General features: G+C 34.4%; 1 protein-coding gene across 11 annotated transcripts in view; it reads right to left on the bottom strand.

The window, feature by feature from the left end:
* LOC136024922 (calsequestrin-2-like) overlaps positions 1–16313 on the bottom strand; it is a 176417-nt gene that overhangs the window by 62351 nt on the left and 97753 nt on the right. Inside the window, exon 1 of one of the 11 annotated variants that reach the window (XR_010616973.1) lies at positions 12407–12488. The exons of the other annotated variants lie outside the window; for them this stretch is intronic. The gene's annotated coding sequence lies outside the window, so the exon portion shown is untranslated. Of the gene's footprint in view, positions 1–12406; positions 12489–16313 lie in introns of those variants that run through there. 11 annotated transcript variants of the gene reach the window in all.

Here is a 16313-nt window from a genome sequence, read left to right as displayed (position 1 = left end):
AACAAAACTAAAAAAATAAAAATAAAAAAAAAACTAAAAAGAAAAAAGAAAAAAAAAACTAAAAATAAAAGTAAAAACCAAAAAAATACACTAAAAAGAAAAAAAGGGGAAAAATACAAAATTTATTTCATCATATACCATTTCAAAAACGAATGTATATACAGACCGGGACACCGGGATACAAATGACGACCGGGAGACAGGGAATATAAATGACGACTGGGACGCAGGGACACAACTACAACGGGGACGCCGGGGGCACAGGGGGATATATAAATGACGACTGGGACACAGAGAATGTTCGATTAGCAATCGCCATCAACAAAGCTCAAGGGCAATCATTAGAATCATGAGGTATAACTAAAAAAAAACTAAAAAAAAGGTAAAAAACTAAAAACTAAAAAACACCAATTCAAAAACGAATGTATATACAGACCGGGACACCGGGACACAAATGACGACCGGGACACAAGGAATATAAATGGGACAGCGAAGAATGTTGTATATTCGCAAGTTTTACGTAGTTAAAACCATATATATATATATATATATATATATATATATATATATATATATATATATATACATATATATATATATATATATATATATATATATATATATATATATATATATATCCACCAACACCTAGTTGGTGGGGCGCTTCGCGCCCCCCCGCGCGCGTAAGTCGTTACGCGCCATATTAGTTACGCGCCATTGTAGTTGTGTCCCTGTGTCCCACCTGTGAATATAGATAGATTTATATATGTGTTTCAAACTACGTAAAAATTGCGAATATACAACATTCTTGGCTTTCCCATTATCTGTCCATATACAAAGCCGTAGGTACTAATAATGACGTCATATGCAAACGCTCTTTTTACAAACAAACAAACATGCATACACACAACTCGTTTTTATATAGATAGATAGATACAATACAAATTAACTACGTAAAACTTGTGAATATACAACAGTCTTCGCTGTCCCATTGTCTGTGCGTATAAATAGATTGTCAGGTTTACCGACCCTCAAAGATGCAACATACAATTGTACATTGGTAAAGCAATCTGTATTAAGATCTATACCGCATTTTTCTAGTGATTGCCCTTGAGCTTTGTTGATGGTGGTTGCAAATGCTAATCGAATTGGGAATTGCAATCTTTTAAATTGAAAAAGCAGATCCGTTGGAATCATGGGAATGCGAGGAATAAGAACAGCCTCACCCTCATAAGGCCCTGTCAAGATTGTGGCCTCTAATAAGTTTTCCATTGTTTTTTTTACGGCAAGTCGCGTGCCATTGCAAAGCTTTGGTGGGTTGATATTTCTTAAAAGTATTATTGGTACGTCTATTTTTAGTTGTAGCACGTGTGGTGGAAACCCTGAAGGATCTATTGAATTTAAAAATTCAGATGGATAATTAACCGCTTCATTTGGTTCCAAAATACAAATTAACTGCGTAAAACTTGCGAATATACAACATTCTTTGCTGTCCAATTGTCGCTGCATATAAATAGATTGTCAGGTTTACCGACCGTCGAACATGCAACGTACAATTGTCCATGGGAAAAACAATCAGTATTAAGATCTATACCACATTTTTCTAATGATTGACCTTGAGCTTTGTTAATGGTGATTGCAAATGCTAATCGAATTGGGAATTGCAATCTTTTAAATTGAAAAGGCAGATCCGTTGGAATCATGGGAATGCAAGGAATAAGAACAGCCTCACCCTCAAAAGGCCCTGTCAAGATTGTGGCCTCTATTAGGTTTTCCATTGTTTTTTTTTACGGCAAGTCGAGTGCCATTGCAAAGCTTTGGTGGGTTTATATTTCTTAAAAGTATTATTGGTACGCCTATTTTTAGTTGTAGCATGTGTGGTGGAAACCCTGAAAGATCTATGGAGTTTAAAAATAGCGCCACCCCAAAATAGCGCCAATATGGCTCAGAATTCTACTCAAATAACAGGAATTGCATTTTGAGAACTACAAGCAAAGATAAAGCAACTGGTAACTGAAAATTCAGGTAAAATGTTGTTTTGTCAAAATTTCAATAGGTATAGACCTATCATGGGTAAAATTCTAGTTAACTGACTTCTTGCTATCTCAGAAAGGGTATTGGTTAGGAAAAATTAAACTTTCAGGGATGAGTCTACAGGCAAAAGTATGTCCCGGGAAGCTAAACATTGAAGTGAAAGTTTTGATGTTTAAAGTAAACGTACATCAATAAACAGCTCCATTCGTAAGGTATGATGAAAAAACAGCTTTTTAAACCCATTTCACTTTCACTTTTGCTGTAGTAGGGAACAAAAAGTCCGGAATAATTTATATCGTTATTTAGTTTTAATACTATTTTTTATTTTGAACTAAAAAAAAATGTTTTCATCAGTTTTCTGTCCGTTTTAATACGCTACACAAGGTTGTCCCACATTTGAGGATGGCTAGCACCCCCTCAAACCAAAAAATTTAAATACAAGTTTAGCTTTTGCAGAAAATGCTTTGAGAAAGAGCTAATTTGGTTTATTTGCTTTTTTAAATAATGTATAATTGTCCAAAATGAACCACCGTCTCCACAATGAGAGTGAAGCTTTAGCCCCCTTAGTGATCATACTGCAGGCTTAACCCTATATTTCGTCCCCCTTGAAATGTTATTTATTACTAGGAAATTATTGGTATTACAATCTAAAGAGGTTTAAAATGAGGTCACCGTACTAACGATATTTTAAAAGGCGCAAACACTACATTTTTCCTCCTTAAAAAGTTAATGTCCTTAATTGCATTGTTTGAGAATTTTTCTCTCTTGAAAACTTAATCCTCGAGGGCATCTGTCTTGTTGAGCAGCCTGGCATTTCAAATGGATTTTCAGTCAAAATAGAGGCAGTCCAAAAAAAGGTGTCTAAGAATTATCTTAATTGTGAAGTCCATTATATCTCCCTCTTTAGAGAGCAAAACTGGTAACCTTCAGGTAACGGAGAATAGAAATGTTTTGCGTTTCCTCAACAGTGGCCCCCATAAACCTAGAAAAAGCTATTTGTTAGTCAAATACCCCCCCCCCCCACTTCGACCTCGTCTCTCTTGTTCTGCTTTAGCAAAAAAAACAACCTTTTTTTACACCAATAAAATTTTCCATAGAAAGGCATAGAAGTACTTTTCCCCGTACATCGTTGATATGTTGTATATGTCCTCTTCCTCACCCCACTCCCGTTTTGCCACTCATGGCATAATGTTTATATTTTCAACTTCAAAATTTTGTATTTTTATTCACAAGACAAAATTTTCTTTGTATTTTATTTCCTTTACAAATTTTACCAATCGACTCCGGTGTGCAAAGTCTGCCCATATTGGCTTGTGATAGGACGTTAAAGGCTACTTTTGAACTTACTCAACTAGTCTATTCCTTTAGGATCAGTTCTGGGATTTCACAGGACGCTGGCATCAGAATTTTCGAATAAAACCATCGGACAGAAGAACACACAAATTAAACGCAAAATAATTATTATCGCTTGAGATTTCAGAAATAACAATACAAAAGAAAATCCCCTGAGACACCCAGAACTTATAAACAGAACTATAAATAAATGCATTTTTGGTTCAAACTTTCACGACGAATTCATTGGTAAAGACATTTATCTAAAAAGGTAAAGGTAAATGATGCGGCAATAGATCCTTAAGGTCCAAACCAGCGGTGCTGATCTCCATCTCAAGGCCCTTCAGCCAGGAAGTACAATGGGGGGAGGGGGGGAGGGCCAGTTATCCTATGCTTTTGCACACCCTTCCTGTTTACCTTCCCCAGATTTCTCCTGGTACCCATTTAGAGCTAAATAAAGACATTTATCTAAGTTCAATCCACTAACTAAAGTCAAACGAGAAATTGAATTTTTTTTAACAATTGTGAATTTATACAACGACCTCCACAAAGCTCATTTTTGCCATATCCCATTTTATTACTTGACCTTTCTTTTTGGAAATTCCTTACCTGTATCGCTCTGATCTTAAATAAAAGAAGTTCAGATCATTATTGTACTTCCAGACACATAAGCAGCGAGTTTAAGGGGGGTGAGGGGCAGAAAATATACAGAAATTTGCGAAAAATTTGAATGGAATCATTAAAACTAAAAGATTATAGGAGTAGAAGAGACATTTTGAACGGGGAATGTCATGTTGTAAATTTCGAACATGATAAGCGAATCTCAAAAATGATAGTTTAGGTATATCAACCTTCATACAATTAAGATAACCACATAAAATAATCAGCATAGTCGTCTTTAGTTTTGCGAATCAGATTTACAAACTGAATCAAGCTTTGGAGCTTTCCCTTTCCAATGGAGCTTTCTTTTTTTCCTTTGCCAATGAAAATGACAGAAAAACCATTTGCAATGAAAATATTTAACCAAAGGTATTATTCGAAACCGGGGGGGGGGGAGGGGGAGGAAAGAAAAAAAAATTGGAGGAAAAATATTCCTTTACCCCCGCCCCCCTTCTTGAAACCACTGCCTTTTTTCTTCCCAAATTCACTTTCAAACAAGACCATCTTAAATTTGAATTAATCAATGCCTTAAGTTTTAACATTAATATACAAAATTCAGCGAAATAATATAAGAAGGAGAGAGGAAACAAAAAGAAGAAAAAACGCTCAATAGAATACATTTTCAAGTGTTTATGGAGCTCAATCTGAAAACCCACAACAGATAACTTACTCCGGTTGCATGAGAGCCATGAACATCTGCAAGGGTGATCCCAAATCTCTCCCCTTAAAATGCTATTTTAAAGAAAACAGTCTTCTATAAGAAAAACCAAAATATACAAAACAAGGCTGCCTTGCAAAATGAAGCATAAATTTTCTTTTTTTTTCTTTTTCAAAAATTCACTGTTGACAAGCTATAAACATCTAACAAGATGTCTTAAGTCAAGCGCGCTTATTTTTATGTACCCTTTTAAATATATATATAACTTTTGACTAGAACATCCAAAATTTTTTTTTAAAGACAATAATGGTTCTGTTTCATGCGGAGCACAAGTTTACAACATTTTGCAGAATTATCATGAAGGCCGTATCCAGGGGGAGGAAGTGTTAGGGGGTTTGAATCCTCCCCCCGAAATGTTTGTCTGACTCATAAAAATGTAACAATGATGATCAATTTTTGATGCGTTTTTGAAGGTTCTTTTCGTAAAGTCCCTCCCCCCAAAAAATTCCTTTTATACATCCTCCTCCCCAAAAAACTGGATACATCTCTGGTTATTATATCAAATTCTGGAGCCACCCCTTCTGAAAGCTTCTTGAACAGGGGATCGAGAATCCTTATAAATCATTTTTTTAGTCTCTCAAAGCCGAATACACACTTAACAAAACCTTTCCGAAAATTCATCTTTCTTTATGTAGAGAAGATACAATATCTAGTATTTATTTAGTCACTATATTCATAATCCATGAATTCTAGTATTCATAACTGTCGATTATTTAGTCACTATGAATAATACTTACGTATAGAGTTTATTCAAAAGGTCAATGCATTGACTGTACTGTTTCCAATATTTAGCATAGTCACTCAATAGTAACCAAAACTAAATCGTCAGTCGAAAACATGACGTCAGTAGACACACACACACATACACACACACACACACACACACATACACACACACACACACACACACACACACACACAGACACACACACACACAGACACACATACACACACACACATACACACACACACAGACACACACACACAGAGACACATACACAGACACAGTAGGGTTTACAGACATCTCGGAAAGGGTTTAGGTTAGGAAACTGAAACTTTCAGGGATGGATCTACAGGCTAAATTATGTCCCGGGAAGGTATTTTAAAGTACCCAACATCCACTCTTTCTCCCTCTAGAGGGCCCTGAAATTTGCCTACATGACAGGTTTTATACCTATTGAAATTATGACAAAACAATATTTTACCTTAATTTTCAGTTAGGCTACTAGTGGCCTTTTCTCTGCTTTTAGTTCTGAAAATGCAATTCCTGTTATTTGAGTAAAATTTTGAGCCATATCAATGTTTTTTTTTCAAAATTTAGGAAATGTATTTCCATAACTTTAAAAACTTATAAAATGGGAGTGAGCAAAGTTATGAAGCTGAAAACAATTTTGTTGTACTTCAATTAAGCAGAAGATCTATTTTGCAAGGTTTCACTTTTGTAACACACATATTTGTAAAGTTCATCAAAGGTCAGGGCCCTCTAGATGGAGAAAGAGTGGACGTAGGTAGTTCAAAATACCTTCCTGGGATATACTTTAGCCTGTAGACCCACCCCTGAAAGTTTCATTCTCGTAACCTAAACCCTTTCCGAGATAGCAAGAAGTCAATTAACTCGAATTTTACCGTTATCATTGTTGTATAAGGTATTCATAAAAATTCCAAGTAAAATATTATTTTTAGTTGAAGTCATTCAATTGAAAAAAAAATGTTTTTTGTAATAGATAAGTAGAAGGTGAGTACGTAATTGTGTGCTTTTTTCATATTTTAGGTTAGAATAAGTCAAACCAACATTTCCTGGCTACATCCTTGTACCATAAGTAGAAGGTGAGTGCGTAATTGTGCGTTTTTCTTCATATTTTAGGTTAAAGTAGGTCAAACCAACATTTCCTGGCGATATCCTTGCACCTTGTATACAGTTATTCTATGCGTTAACACAATCAATAGTGATTCTTGATTTTGCTTGTTTTATTACTGTAGTTGGTTTTCCAAGGATTAGACTTGTAGATTTTTTGACTTTGTTGCCATATTCGAAGTTGCCTCACTTCCAGTAACACCGTGGTATAGTTGGCTTGCTTACTTCTTGACACCCACGCAAAGGGGGCTGTGATGCTTTCCGGGAATGCCATAGCAGTATTCATAATTTTTCTAGGTGTAAAGACCATTGATATTTCTTAGAAATAGGCTAGAGGTGAGAGCCAATCCAGAAAGTTGCTTAAAGGGCTATGCAAAGACTTTTGGGATAAAAAGGAACATAACTATTTTGGTTACAGTTGTTTCTCTTTTTCAATGAAATAGAATAGAATTAAACCTATTTTCAGCTTGCTCAAAAGATTTCTTGCCTAGACGAGCAACACAACAAAATCAATAGCACTTGTAGTTTTTAGCATCTCTACACCACTGGAGATTCTTTCAATATTCTCATTCTGATTTTTAGGATCCAACTAAATTAAGGCTCAAACACCAGACTCTAAGAAAAAACAAGAGCTAAGAGTCCATATGGCATTTGTGACAAGGTTGTAAGAGCCAATATTCAAGAGCTCATACGGTATGAGCTCTAGCGAAATTTTAAGAATCAATAGATTGAATTAAAAGGAATATCAGAGGCTTAATGCCAGCCAGGACTATTAATAAGAGCTCTGAGACACGAGGTCCTTCTAAATATCAAGATTTATTCAGATCCAATCACCCATTCATAAGTTAAAAATATTCAATTTTTTTTTCTAATTTTTCTTTTTCTTTCAGGATCCCCAGACGGCTGAATCGGGGAAAAACGACTTTATCGAGTCAACTTGTGCAGGTCCCTAACACACCAACTAGTTTTCATCGTCTAGCACGTCCAGAAGCACTGAACTCGCCAAAGCTCTGGAACCCTTAACTCCCCCAAAGAGAGCGGATCCAGTCTGGTTACGTCAATCACGTATCTTCGACATTTGCTTATTCTACACACCAAATTTATCCCGATCCCTCCACTCTTAGCGTTTTACAAGATTTCCCGTATCTCCCTCCAACTCTTTCCCCCCCAATATCACCGGTACGGTTGGGATTCAAAATAAGAGCTTTAAGACACGAGGTCCTTCTAAATCTCAATTTTTATTAAGATCCAATGAACCATTCAAAAGTTAAAAACACATCATTTTTTTCAATTTTTCCTCTCCCTCCAGCCTCCTAGATGGTCGAATTGAGGAAACAACTATTATCAAGGCAATTTGTGCATGTACCTGACATGCTTACCAACTTTCATCGTCCTAGCATGTCCAGAAGCACCGAACTCGTCAAAACACTGAAGATCTCCCCCAAAGAGAGTGGATCTGGTCCAGTTATGTCAATTACGTATCTATAGCTTGTGCTTATTCTTCCCATCAAATTTCATCCCGATCTCTCTACTCTAAGCGTTTTCCAAGATTCCCAGATTCCATGATTTTGTTTCCCCTTTCCACCCCATTATGTCCCCGGATCCGATTCGAATCGTAATTCGAGCATCTGAGACATAAGATCTTTTTATAAATCAAGTTTCATTAAGATCCGATAACCCATTTGTAAAATAAAGATACCTAAATTTTCACATTTTCCAAGATTTTTGGTCTCCCCTTCTACTCCCCCAATGTCAACCAGATCTGTCGGGATTTAAAATAAGAGCTATGAAGCACAGGATCCTTCTAAATATCAAATTTCGTTAAGATCTTATCACTCGTTTGTAAGTTAAAAATACCTCATTTTTTAATTTCTTTTAAATAACACCCCCGCCCCCAACTCCCCCAAAGAAAGCAGATCGGTATCAGTTATGTCAGTCACGTATCTAGGACTTGTGCTTAGGTTTCCCGCCAAGTATCATCGTGATCTCTCCACTCTAATCGTTTTCCAAGATTTCCGTTACCCAACTCTCCCCAATGACACTGGAACCGGTAGAGATTTAAAATAAGAGATCTGAGTTACGAGGTCCTTCTAAATATCAAATTTCATTAAGATCTGATCACTACTCTGTAAGTTAAAAATACCTCATTTTTTTCGAATTTTTCAGAATTAACCATCCACCCCAACTCCCCCCAAAAGAGAAGATCCGTTCCAGTTATGTCAATCACATATCTAGGACTTGTGCTAAGTTTCATCTCAATCCCTCCACTCTAAGCTTTTTCCACAGGTTTAAAATAGCGACAAAGACCACACTGCCTTTCCATAACAAACAAATACAACGTAGAGACAATAGAGAAAATTTCAAGACGGTGGAAATTATTTCTGTAGATATTTCGGCTCTATGTCCAAGGGCCGTCTTCAGCACAATACAAGAATAAGAGAGAAACTATATATATATATATATATATATATATATATATATATATATATATATATATATATATATATATATATATATATATATATATATATATGTATATATATATATATAAAAGAACTTACATCAAATTGTGAGGATTAACACTGAAGGATTAAAAACGTTTTTTAAAAATAGCCCTAGCATCCTTACTTCAACAAAGTTCAACCAGGACTGGCGAAAAAAATGAAATGAGAATATGAGCTCATTCAAACTGGTGACTTCTCTTTTCATGATATATATATATATATATATATACATATATATATATATATATATATATATATATATATATATATATATATATATATATATATATATATATATATATATATAATTCAATATATACGAAGATTGCATAGTTGTAGTTTCTAGTTTTGCTGTAAAGGTTGTAGGATTTGCAGAGTAAATGTTTTGGTGAGTTTGGTGCTTTTGGATGTGCTAGGATGATGAAAATTGATCAGCATGTCAGGAAGCTGCACAAATTGACTTGATAAAGTCGTTTTCCCCAATTCAACCATCTGGGGAGAGGAAAATTAGAAAAATTGAGGTATTTTTAACTTACACAAGTGTTTGATCAAATCTTAATGCTTTTTGATATTTAGAAGGACCTTGTGACTCAGAACACTTATTTTAAATCCTGAACCTCATTAAACTTCTGATTTTCCTTTTAAAGAATCTATAGATTCTTAGAATTTTGCCAGAGTTCATATCATATGAGCTCTTGACTCTTCCAACCTGTTGCAAGTGACATTTGAGCTCTTAGCCCTTGTTTCTTTATGATTATGGTCAAGCCATAATAAAGTCAAATTTTTAGTAATAACTAAATTATCCAGGAGTGCAGTGCAACTGGGTAGTCCTGTCATTAGTTTATTCAATTGAGCTTCTTTAAACTTCCAAATGCATTTTTATGATTGGTCAATTATGGAAATGATTTAGGTTTCCGTTTTTGAAATTAAAAACAATATAGATTTTGAACAGTATTTTCACTGTTTGAGTAGAAAAAGAGTTGAATAATTTCCTAAGCCAGAAACTATCATGAATTACTTAATTTTTAATCACAGGAATATTTTTTTTGTCCTATTTTAGACATGATCTCAGCCAATAACTGTTCAGCCATTGAAAGCCCAAATGCCATGAATAATCAAACTCCAGACAATGAGGTACACAGAACCAGAGGTGGAGCCAACAAGGCACAAAAGTTTAAGTAGCAATTGTAGTAAAATTCAATACTACTACTAATAACCCTCTGCAGGACCAAGCCCCCTGAGGCAACCAATAATACACAATCCTCCTCCATCTGTATCTATTCAAATCCTTCTGCTTTACACCCTCCCAGAAAGTTCTAATTTCCCTTAAATCTTTCTTTACAACATCATTCTACTGCAACTATGAATAACCTGCTTTATGCTTAGCTCTAGGCAAATACCTAAAACATGAAGAATAATATAGAATTTCTCAAGATAGCAGAGAACAAATTAGAACAAATATTTTGGCCCTATGTCCAAGGGTTATCCTCAGCAATACAAAAATATAGGACTGTATCAAGAAAAAACACAATAGGATTAGCATGTTTTTCCCTAAACTAATAAAGTAAAATAGATCATTGGTGAACTGCTCTACATAAGCAAGACGTATATTACAATGAAGACCACACTACCTTTCTATCACAAAGACCTAGAACAAGAAGAACAATAAGGATATTCACATGCTAATCCTATTTAAGTTTTTTCTTCTTTTATTTTTCTGTATTGCTGAGGATGGCCCTTGGACATGGGGCTGAAATATTCATTCTAATTTGTTTCCCATTGTCTTGAGAAATTCCCAATTGTTTTTCTTGTTTCAGGTGTTTGTGATGGAAAGGCAGTGTGGTCTTAGTTGCTATTTGCATCTTGCTTATGGGGGAGCAGTTGACCAACAATAGATTTTACTTTTTTAGTTTAGACAAAAACATTATCCTGTAAGTTTTTTCTTCTTATATATTTAAGCATTCCTGAGACATGATACATCCTTTGGACATAGGGCTAAAATATTCATTCTTCTTGTTTCCATCAGTCTTGAGAAATTCCCTATTATTCTTCTTGTTTTAGCTGTTTGTGATGGTAAAGCAGTGTGATCTTTGTTGCTATTTACTTAGGTCTAGATCTATGATTCCCAAACTTACATGACCAACTGCCTCTTTTCAAGAAAAATTTTCACTTGATGCCACCTGGATTTTATATTTATTTCAATAGTAATTAATAAGGGATATAAATATTATTGCATCTGTAAGAAGAGGAGTTAACAAGCAAAAGACTAATTTTTACAATTATTATAATTTTACTATATAAATCACCAAATGTCTTGAAAAAAAATCTCTATCAAATATAAGTCAATTTGTAAATTTGTTAAGCTAGAATAAGTTAAAATAAATTAAGTGAAGAAAAAATAACACTAAAACCATGTTAACAAATAATCAAAATTTTTAAATCTTACCTTAATTTTTTATTTTAACTCTTAGCATATTATAAGTGTTACCATTTTGACAGATTGGGTCTGTCCAATACTTGGTTTGGGTGTCCAAGATTAAAGTCTTTTATCCCAGTATTAGACATGTTGCAATCTAATCAAAGATTCTGTCCCAGAATAGGCAGAGTGATACAAGTGACCCAGTATTGGTTGTCTTACCCTAATGTTCATTTTGATAAAATTCTAGCTTATTGAATTTAGGCTATCTTGGAATGGGGTTTGGTTAGGAAAATTAAATTTTCAAGGATGGGTCTACAGTCTAAAGTATATCCCAGGAAGGTATTTTGAAGTACCCACCTCTACCCCTTCTTTCTATTCTATACCAATTGAAATTTTGACAAAATAACATTTTATCTTAACTTTCAGTTACCAGTAGGTTTTTCTCTGCCTGTAGTTCTCAAAATGCAATTCCTGTTATTTGAGTAGAATTCTGAGTCAAATCAAAGTTTTTTCCTTCAAAATTTAGGAAATATATTTGCACATCTTTAAGACCTTAAAAATTGGGACTGAGCAAAGTTGTGAGGCTGAAAACAATTTTGTTGTGCTTCATTCAGTAAATTTATAGCCAACAGTATAGCTGACTTCCATATAAAGTGAATAGACCACTCAATGCCTTTTATTATGCTCTTTAAAAAAGTAATAATTGCTTCTAGAGGGAGGAGTGGAGGTAGGTAGGCTACTTCAAAATACCTTCCTAGGATATACTTTAGCACTATTCCTGAAAGTTTCATTTCCCTAACCTAACCGATTTCCAAGATAACCTGAAGTCAATAAACTAGAAATACTAGACTCTAAAATACAAGAAAGTACAAACATTCAACTTACATAATATGATTTAAAAAGATAATTTTTCCATTTTTCTTAAATTCCCGCCATTTTTCTTAAATATGAATTGCTGCTAAGTGATTAAATTGTAACAGTACACCAAAGCCGCGTTTGTTTCACTTTTCAAGTTAACTAAGTTCGTCAGTCCGACGTTTTATTTGCGATTCTTGGTTCGGCATCTTTTATGCCGATTTAATTTTTCACGTGGTTCTTAATCATACTTTAGAATTACTTTTATGTGCATAAACAACTTCATAGCTATGACAAAGCGCACACGCTGAGTTCTGTCAAAGAGTTGTCAAATATTTGAAAGGGGGGAATTTTAGGAACTTAAAAATTATACGGAAAACATGAGGTATTATGAGTAAGGGTTGCCTGCTCCCTGAAGGCTGGGATTTACTTCCCCCTGGGAAATACCCCCAATGAAAATATATCCAAGTAAAATAATACCTCCCCACAGAAAATACACCCCCATGGAAAACAGTTTTCCAAATTTGAGAATTTTATTTCAGTTTAGTTTTTTTTTCTTTCGAGGAAAAGATTTTGGTATGTTTATTATCCGTCACTCAATCAAGTTTACGCTTCGTAAAACGCGAAAACAAACCGGTTTTTTCATTAGTTTCTTTCAGCTTAGCGTACGATAAGACAAAACAAGTGACATAATAGATGGGAAATATATAATCGGGATTATATAATTTTAAATATTTTTTTATTAAATAAAATAATAAATTATAATAATAAAATTATGAATACATAATTTTACATTTGCAAATAAGGGACAGGGGGGACGACATAGCCCTTCCCTCATCTCCTGCTAATATATAGGTTGTTTTTTTATGTAACGAAGAAATCAATTTGTTCTCGAATTTTACACAGCTTAAACTTGAGTTCAGTCTTCATCTGACGTGCGTGTGACATCTCTTCAGTCTTCATCTGACGTGCGGATAAATATCAGAATATGAATATTAAATGACAATACACGGTTCTTTGTTTTTTGTTTTATTTTTAGTAAAGCGCAAATTATCTTCTGGTTTTAAGAAGACATGGTGGATGTCAGCCATACTCCTTCTAATTTTAAATCGTTTCGAGTTTCATTCGGCTATCTATTATAATTTCTGTTGCTTTCGGGTTTCATCTATTTATCACTAGGGATTAAAGGTGATTTTACACTTCGAAAATGAGAAAATTACTCAAAGAATTTGACAACGCTTTCATCTGTAAAAACTTAAAAATATGTTTGTTCCTAGAGCCATCTCCTACTTTCTGATACCATGCGTATTTAGCTGAATTTTGACGATTGCTCTCAAACATTTTGTTCTTCCTTTCTTAAGTTGGGGCCCGCTTCTGCCAAAAATTGCAAAAGTTTACTAACAGAGTTTTCAATCTGTCTCAGCCAAAGCCGTTCACTTTGCAATAAAAATAAAAGGAAAACGAGATAATACAAAAAAGGAAATGAAAGAGAAAAAATCGTAAATAAAGAAACAACCAGTCTAAGAAAAAAAAAAACACGTAAAATTTCTTGCCATGCAAGTCAGAGCTTCGCTTAGTTTGGAGGCTATCGCATTGACTGTTTTAATTGTACTGTCCTTGGATAGAAAACTTACCTGCTGGAGTGCTATATTGAAGGTGTAAGTTTGTAAGTAGAATAAGTACCTATAGAGAAATACTTAATCCTTTTGTTATCTAATATTCAGCCCCAGGATTTAGATTCTGATTCTCTACCACAGAAGCGAACCCATAGTCTCCAAACATGCTTCACCGCTCAGCTGTCAACCACACTACCCAAGGGGATATCATACTGCCCAAGATAAACAGTGTGGAATTATTACATAGGGCTAGTGCCCTTTTTAATAATTGAAAGTAATTATAGGGAAACCAACCCCCCTCCCATGAAAGTAATCCTATTACTATGAATATTACTATATTACATAGTATATGAATATTACTATGTGAATCCTCCTATTGATTCACTAGTAACATCTTATCCGCTTTCTCAGGCTTATATGCAGGATTATTTGGAGATGGACTGCATTGAAACTTAAATACGAGAATGTATAAAAGGTGGGTGAGTCATATAAGGAATGTAAGATGCTCTGTGAGGGGGGGGGGAGGCCCAAAATCTCACTGCAGTAGATTTATTTGGCCTGCATTCCCTCCCAAGAAGAGTATACAAAAAATTGTTTGACCCCTCCCCCTTCATACCATGCTATCTAGGGAAGGCTTTTGCGATTGCAATTTGTATTTATTACATTTAAATATCAGTTTTAAAGGCAGCAGTGCAGGAAATCATGGCATGTGGTTCATTTTGAGATGTATGCGTATTTCTTTTATCTGCATTTTAAATGGAAAGTTTTGTTGTTTTATAATTAATTTAGATTAATTTTCCAACGTTCGTTTCCATATTTATATGTTTTCTTGTTATACATAGGCCTCTTAAATTGGGGGGGGGGAAGCTTCAAAAATTTCAATTGCTGCAATTTTAGTCAATTGAGTACCTTAATAGGACTGTTAAAGTATAAAATCAAAAGAATTGAATTTCAGATATCAGAAAAACTCCTCCCTACCCAGGCCTAGAACAGCCATTGATGCTATCTGCGTAATGATATGTGTTTTTGCAATCTCAAAATATAGATGACAGTAGCCTATCCATTTCGTACTTTTCATTCTGTACTGTTTCTCGTATAGTTTCCAGATTATCTTTATCCAGCCAGTGCTTCCCTTGGCAAAACTCTCTTACAACATCTTACACCCCCACCCCAGCCCAAAAAAACATCTTGGTTATTTGTATTTATGGTTACTTTTCTCCCTTTCCTCAGCAATTTGAGCGATTTAAGGAATAGTTTTGTTTGATTATATTACATTTTGTTTTATATATTTGATTATTTATCTTAAAAACTTTCCATATAATGCCAAGTTCCAGCTTGTGAATTATTGAAATATCCTACAACTGCAATTGGAAGTACCTCTGTAATGAAATTAGAATTGCAAAACTACTTTAATCTTTCAATTCAGGAAAAGCAATCTTAATGTTAGCACCGCCTTGAAAAAACTTGAGATTGAAAAAAAAATAATTTTTTTCAATTCTTTTTTGTCTTATGATGATTACTTTAAAAACAAAAATTTGAATATAAATTCTTTAATTTTTTTTCCACTATAGACTGTCCGCATAATGATAAAATATCGTGCAAACAAATTGTAAAGCTATTTGCAATAATACATACTAACTTGATTGCCTTAAATCACTCTTGCAAGCATTAAGGATGAATCCTGTACACACTGGTTACTGATGATGAGGGCTCAGCTTATTGGGCCAACCATATAGTTGGAGAAAACATTATTCTTTACCCAGCTATTAACAGGTTTCTGGTAGAGCTTCAGGAAGGTACTATTATGTTTTCTTGAAACATCACAGGATCAAAGCTGAAATTTCTCTGTAAGTAATATTTAATTGGCATTGTTTTTCAAAATTATTTCAAGTCAGAAAGTTTTAAGTCCTTGTCGGCCAACCGTTTATCGCCAAACGAAAAACAAGTCGTATCCGTTTGGAATGGATGGATGTCATATATTTTGTATCCAAAATAAGACAAGTGGTCAATCACCAAAGTTTAGATGGCGTTGGTGATTTTCAGTTTTCCAAGGGAAAAAGAAAGGGTTTCCCCGTTGTAAAAAAAAAAAAAAAAAAAACATTTTGTGAACTACGAGTACAGTGCACAGAAACCGTACCCCTCCACCTTGCCTGACAATTTAATAACCTTTAGTTGTCATCTTTGGGGATCAATAAATTTGTAACGTTTGAATTTTTTCAGAAGAAAAGCTTTGTAAAATTTAACTAATTAGCTTCGCTTATTCATTTATTTGGCTCTAAGTGGGTATAAAGTTAGATCAAAATTGAGAAAATACATTAAGA

This window comes from Artemia franciscana, chromosome 3 (assembly GCF_032884065.1).
Source record: "Artemia franciscana chromosome 3, ASM3288406v1, whole genome shotgun sequence".
Classification (NCBI taxonomy): Eukaryota; Metazoa; Arthropoda; class Branchiopoda; order Anostraca; family Artemiidae; genus Artemia; species Artemia franciscana.
This window is presented reverse-complemented; position numbering and strand designations above follow the sequence as displayed.